General features: G+C 45.8%; 1 pseudogene across 1 annotated transcript; it reads right to left on the bottom strand.

Annotated features, from left to right (window-relative positions):
* Nucleotides 1-4,109: 4,109 nt before the first annotated feature.
* Nucleotides 4,110-4,819, bottom strand: LOC311611793 (large ribosomal subunit protein eL21-like; annotated as a pseudogene). Its single transcript has 2 exons — nucleotides 4,584-4,819; nucleotides 4,110-4,375 (listed from the first exon to the last, which is right to left on the bottom strand). The product of its transcript is annotated as a large ribosomal subunit protein eL21-like (transcript).
* Nucleotides 4,820-5,735: the final 916 nt, after the last annotated feature.

Here is a 5,735-nt window from a genome sequence, read left to right as displayed (position 1 = left end):
CTGCAGGCCAACACTCTATCCATGGAGGCAATCCAGCCAACGTGATTTATTGGATTTGGAGTTCCACCTTCGGTTGCCTTGGAAGGCCAGACCAAATGATTTCACGGGCCTTGTACGGCCCGCAGGCTGGACATTCCCCGCTCCTGAATTAGTCTGAAGTCTGCACCACTGTCTACACTTCTATAACTCCCATTAACTTTCTTATCCAGCCCTATGACCTCACTTTTACTCTCAACACTCAGTACTGAAAAGGTTAGCCCTAGCTCGTTTGGCCTGAGAACTGAAGGGTCCCGGATTTGATTCTGGTCAAGGGCACGTGCCTGGGTTGTGAGCTCAATTCCCAGTAAGGGGGCGTGTAGGAGGCAACCAATCAATGATTCTCATTGTTGATGTTTCTATCTCTTCCTCTCTGAAATCAATGAAAATAAATATATTAAAAAAAAAAAACAAAAAACCATACAACTGAAAAGGTTAACAAGACCGAATTTAGCATTCCTTCCCTAGTTGTTCTGTGACATTTGACATGGCTGCCCCTTCCCTTCTAGAAACTCCTTTCCCTTAACGTCTTATTTTTCCTTTCAGATGGATCTTTGTGAGTTTTCTTTAACGGATTCTCTTTTGATGCGTCCCTTTATTGTTTTGTCTTAACATGAGTTTTATATGGGTAAGTAATGTTCCCCAATGAATCACTCTTCTGGACACGCATGCACTTTTCTGCTCACATTGATTGTGGGTTTGACGGTGTGACTTGCTTTGGCCAGAGGAACATGAAGTCAGCAGGTAAGTGCTTGTTCTTGGGGGCTTGTCTTCTTGGAATACTCCTCAGAGATTGCTATGTTATCCGGATGACTAAGATGAAAGATCAAGTTGAACAAAAAGGAGAGGGCGGGAGAGGGAAACATCAATGTGAGAGTGGAATATGGATCAGCTGCCTCCTGCCCACAACCCAGGCATGTGCTCTGACTGGGAATCGAACAGGCAACCTTTCAGTGCATGGTACAATGCCAAAACACTGAGCCATACCACCAGGGCTAACATAGAGTTATCAAGATTCCTGTTGTCAGCCTGCTATTGTCTCATGTTGCATGTTTTACAAGCCATGTCATCCATCCCAATGAGTTTAAGTACCCTTTATACTCCATACTTCTTACACCCACATTTCTAAATCAGATCAGTCTACTAAGTTCTCATCTCTTACTGGGCATCCACTTGACTATTCCGCAGAAGCACCTTGAGTTCCCACATCAAAGTCTTTTCCCACAAACTGCTCCCACACCTTATTCTTTATCTTGGCTAATGATGCAACCAGTTATCAGTCACTCAAGGAGGAAATACAGCAGCTAGTTTTCATTCCTCCCTTTCATTCACTTGCCAGCAATCGTTCACCAAATCTTAAATATGTCACCTCAAAATCTCTCACAATTAATCCTTTATTTCCAGCACCTGAAATGCTGTCCTGTCATACTCTGACCATCACCAGTGACTGCGTACTGTCTCTCTGCTTTGAGGTCTGGTCCACACAGTCAACATGTCCCTATTTCCCCTGATCATGTTCCTGCTGACAATCCTTTCATGGCTCCTCCCCGCCCATGGGTTTAAGGTAAAGTTTCCTTACTACGTTCTGAAACCCTTCCTGATATGGCACTACTTATATTTCCATGCCCATTTCCTGCCCTTTCCCTGTCTGTGCTGTGCTCTGAGCCAAATTCCTTGCAATGCCAATATTAGCCATCTGCCCCATGGATGCCCTGGACAGTTTTCCTGCCAGGTGTACCTCCCCACCCCTGCCATCTGCAGAGTTCTGGAAGACTCAGTTTCTGTGACGTCTTCTCTGCCTATCTGGGCGGAAGTAAAAGTAGTTGTCCCTTCTTCTGAGCCATAACTGTACCCAATGTTACCGCTGCGGTACACATTTTAATTGTAGTGACATGCTTAAATGTCTGTCACCCCTAATAGACTCAGAGAGCTCCTCCAGGCAGGGGATTGCTTTATTTTTGTTTTTGCAACTCTCAGCACAGGGTGCGATGCACAGCAAGTGCTCAGTAACTATTGAGTGAAGAAGACACAGCCCGGCTGGGTGTGGCTCAGCAGTTGAGCATCGACCCAGGAACCAGGCGGTCACCAGTTCGTTTCCCAATCAGGTCATGTGCCTGGGTTGCAGGATCGATCCCCAGAGGGGGGCGTGCAGGAGGCAGCTGGTTGATGATTGTCTCTCATCGTTGATGTTTTTTTTTTTTTAAATATATTTTATTGATTTTTATTACAGAGAGGAAGGGAGAGAGATAGAGAGCTAGAAACGTCGATGAGAGAGAAACATTGACCAACTGCCTCTTGCACCCCCGCCCCCCCCCCCCACCGGGGATGTGCCCACAACCAAAGTACATGCCCTTGAATGGAATCGAACCCGGGACCTTTCAGTCCGCAGACCGACGCTCCACCACTGAGCCAAACTGGTTTCGGCTCATCATTGATGTTTCTACTTCTCTCTCCCATTCTCTCTGAAACAAAAAAATATATATAATTTAAAAAAAAAAAAAAAATGAGGCCCTAGCTAGTTTAGCTCAGTGGATATTGTGATGGCCTATGGACGAAAAGGTCCTGGGTATAATTTCAGTCAAGGGCACTTACCTTGGTTGCAGGCTCCTTCCTAGCCCGGACCCTGCTCAGGGCTCTTGTAGGAGACAAACAATCGATATGTTTCTCTTACATCGATGTTTCTCTCTGTCTTTCCTTCCCTCTTCCACTCTCTCTAAAAAAAAAAAATCAATGGAAAAATATCCTTGGCTGAGGATTAACAAGACAAGACAAACAAACAAAGAATAAGATGCTATAATTTCTCACTTTACATGTTTTATAGCCCTGGCCAGGTAGCTTGGTTGGTTAGAACATATGCCAAGATTTTGGGTTCAATCCCTGGTTAGGGCACATATAAGAATCAACCAATGAATGCATAAATAAATGAAACAACAAATAGATGTTTCTTGATCTATCTCTTATTTTCTCTCTCTGAAATCAACCAATAAAAATGTTTTGTAAAAGTACCTTATTATAATTGGCTAAGTTAGCACTATAGGTTTCCATTTATTAGTTTATTTGTTTATTTTTCATTTTTATTTTAAGAAAACCGATATTTATTTATACTTCCACTCACAGTGTTGGAAAAATACATATTTCCCTTACAAACTCAACAGATTTCCATTTATTAGTTTAGAAGTAGAAACAAAGGGGCCCTCGCTGGTTTGGCTCAGTGGATAGAGCGTCAGCCTGTGGACTGAACGATCCCAGGTTTGATTCTGGTCAAGGGCACATGCCTGAGGTTGCCAGCTTGATCCCCAGCAGGGGGCGTGCAGGAAGCAGCTGATCAGTGATTCTCTTTCATCATGGATGTTTTTATTTCTCTCCCATCTCCCTTCCTCTCTGAAATCAATAAAAAAAAATATATTTTTTTTAAAAAAGTAGTGACAATGGGATGCTTTAGGTCTGTCCACAGCTACTTGGGATAAGTTCAGTGACAATAGGTCACAGAATATTGCAGATGGTAGCTCAGGGAGAAATAAGCAAAGTGGCTCGCTCCAGGTTGGGGGCTGGGGCCATGATGGAACCACTGCCTCCACACTCCCCGGATACAGCTCTGCCTTCCTTGGCCACAGGGCAGAGTGGCTCTTCTGTTCTGCCTGGTCTTCCCTATGGGATGAGCACGAACGTGACAAACATTTAGTAACAGGCTGAGTCTGAATAGTATAAAGACGTTGATAATTGCTTTTTATTTTTCTTTAATTTTTTTTTTTTTTTGAGGAAGGAACATCATACTTCTACTCAATTAAGAGAAACCTTTACAGAAAATGTATTTTTATTGATTTCAGGGAGGAAGGGAGAGAGAGAGAGAGAGAGTGTGAGAGAGAGAGAGAGAGAGAGAGAGAGAGAGAGAGAGAAACATCAATGATGAGAGAGAATCATTGATCAGCTGCTTCCTGCACGCCTCACACTGGAGCTTGGGCCTGCAACCCGGACATGTGCCCTGACTGGTAATCGAGCCGTGACCTCCTGGTTCATAGGTCGATGCTCAGCCACTGGGCTATGCCGGCTGGGCAAGAGAAACATTCTTAACATTACAGAGGTCTTCTGTGCTTTTCACACGTGTCATGCCATGCCACAAATTCACAGGGAGTGGGTTCCAGCAGCTCAGGCTCCTTCCCATTGGTTCTCACAAAGTGTGCTTCTCTGGGTGGAGCAGGCAGGCACTTCAGGTACCTTTCTCTTCGGCTGCCTTCTTTTCTGGTTCTTCCTCACATGGTTCAGGAAGCAGTCTCAGCTCTTAGCGCGCTGACTATGCTCAACACGTCCATTCATCCTCTTGGCAAGAATCTTGCCCTTGCTTGTGGCAGGGGTGGGGAACGTCAGGCCTGGGGACCATAGGAGGCCCGTGAAATCATTAGTTCTGGCCCTGCCAAGGCATTAGGGGTGAGTTAGTTAAATGTTTGGCCAAACATAGCAGGCTAATGCTTAAGTTGATAATTTTGTAGGGCCTGCAAATGATGTCATAAATATCCACATGGGACCTTGGCAGATAAAAGGTTCCCCACTTCTGGTTTACAGCAATGCCCACTGCATGCTGGGTAACACCATGGACTCTCCCAGTTTTGCCATGGTGATATTTGTGGGGCATTCCTTTCTGAACAGCGCCCATTCCCTTGATGTCCACAATATCACCTTTCTTGTAGATTCGTATGCATGTGGCCAAAGGAACAATGCCATGTTTTCTAAAAGGCCTGGAGAACATATAGCCAGTGCCTCTCCTCTTTCCCTTTGTGCTAGTCATTTTGGAGAGTTACTGGGAAATGGGGTTCCGGCTGAAAAGAAAGGGTAATTGCTTTTATATCTTCCCTTTTCTTATCTCATGAGGAGGTCCTTTTCACCCTTCCTCCCCCGCCCCCCTGCTGCAGGTCTGGTTGCCCCTACCCTTCTTACAGCAGAGTTTAGAAGGACAGATCTGATTGTGACTCTCCTGCCTAGCTCTCCAATGACTCTCTAAAATCTTTGGGGTGACGTCCAGAGCTCTCCTTGGTTCTGATTTAATCTACTACCTCCCAAGCCCACCATTTGTATAAGGAAGGAAGTATCTATTGAGCTCCTTCTATATGGAAGGCTCTGTGCCCATAGAGGGCTGGGGGTGGGGGTGGGGGGGACAGGTAATAACAGACAAGACAGAGTCATTGCCCCAGAGTAGTTCTCAACCCAATGAGGAGATGGGACAGGAACTCATTATAACTCATTATATGTAAACTAGTGTTGATGGAGTTGGGAAACCAAGGAAGGACAGCCAGCCCATCCTGGAGGGGATGGGAGAAGGCTGAGGAGGAAGATCTGCTCACCCTCCATGTCCCACTCGGCATGAAGTCACTTGCAGGAGCCCGCACTCACCAGGCTTTGCAACCTCAACACGTCTTTGTTGACTCTTGGGAATACTCCTCACCCTTCTTGTTCAGACAAACTCCTGTGCCTACCCAAGACCCAGCTCAAGCCTCCGTGGGAGCAGCCTTCTCTGCCGACCCAGGTAGCAAGAATCATTCCTCTGTTTCTGCTGCCACAACCACGGGCTTCTTGCCAACGGGAGCTAACCACGGTCTCCCAGGCGAACAGAGAATCTGGTACACAGTAGGCAGTCAACAGAACCTAGCTACACATGCTAGCTTTGGGAGGCCACGGTGGCCTAATTGTAGTCCTAGAGGCTTTCT

This window comes from Pipistrellus hanaki (genome assembly GCF_964339955.1).
Source record: "Pipistrellus hanaki genome assembly, chromosome: 17".
NCBI lineage: Eukaryota > Metazoa > Chordata > Mammalia > Chiroptera > Vespertilionidae > Pipistrellus > Pipistrellus hanaki.
Note: the sequence above shows the minus strand (reverse complement) of the source record. Positions and strands in the feature narration are given on the sequence as shown.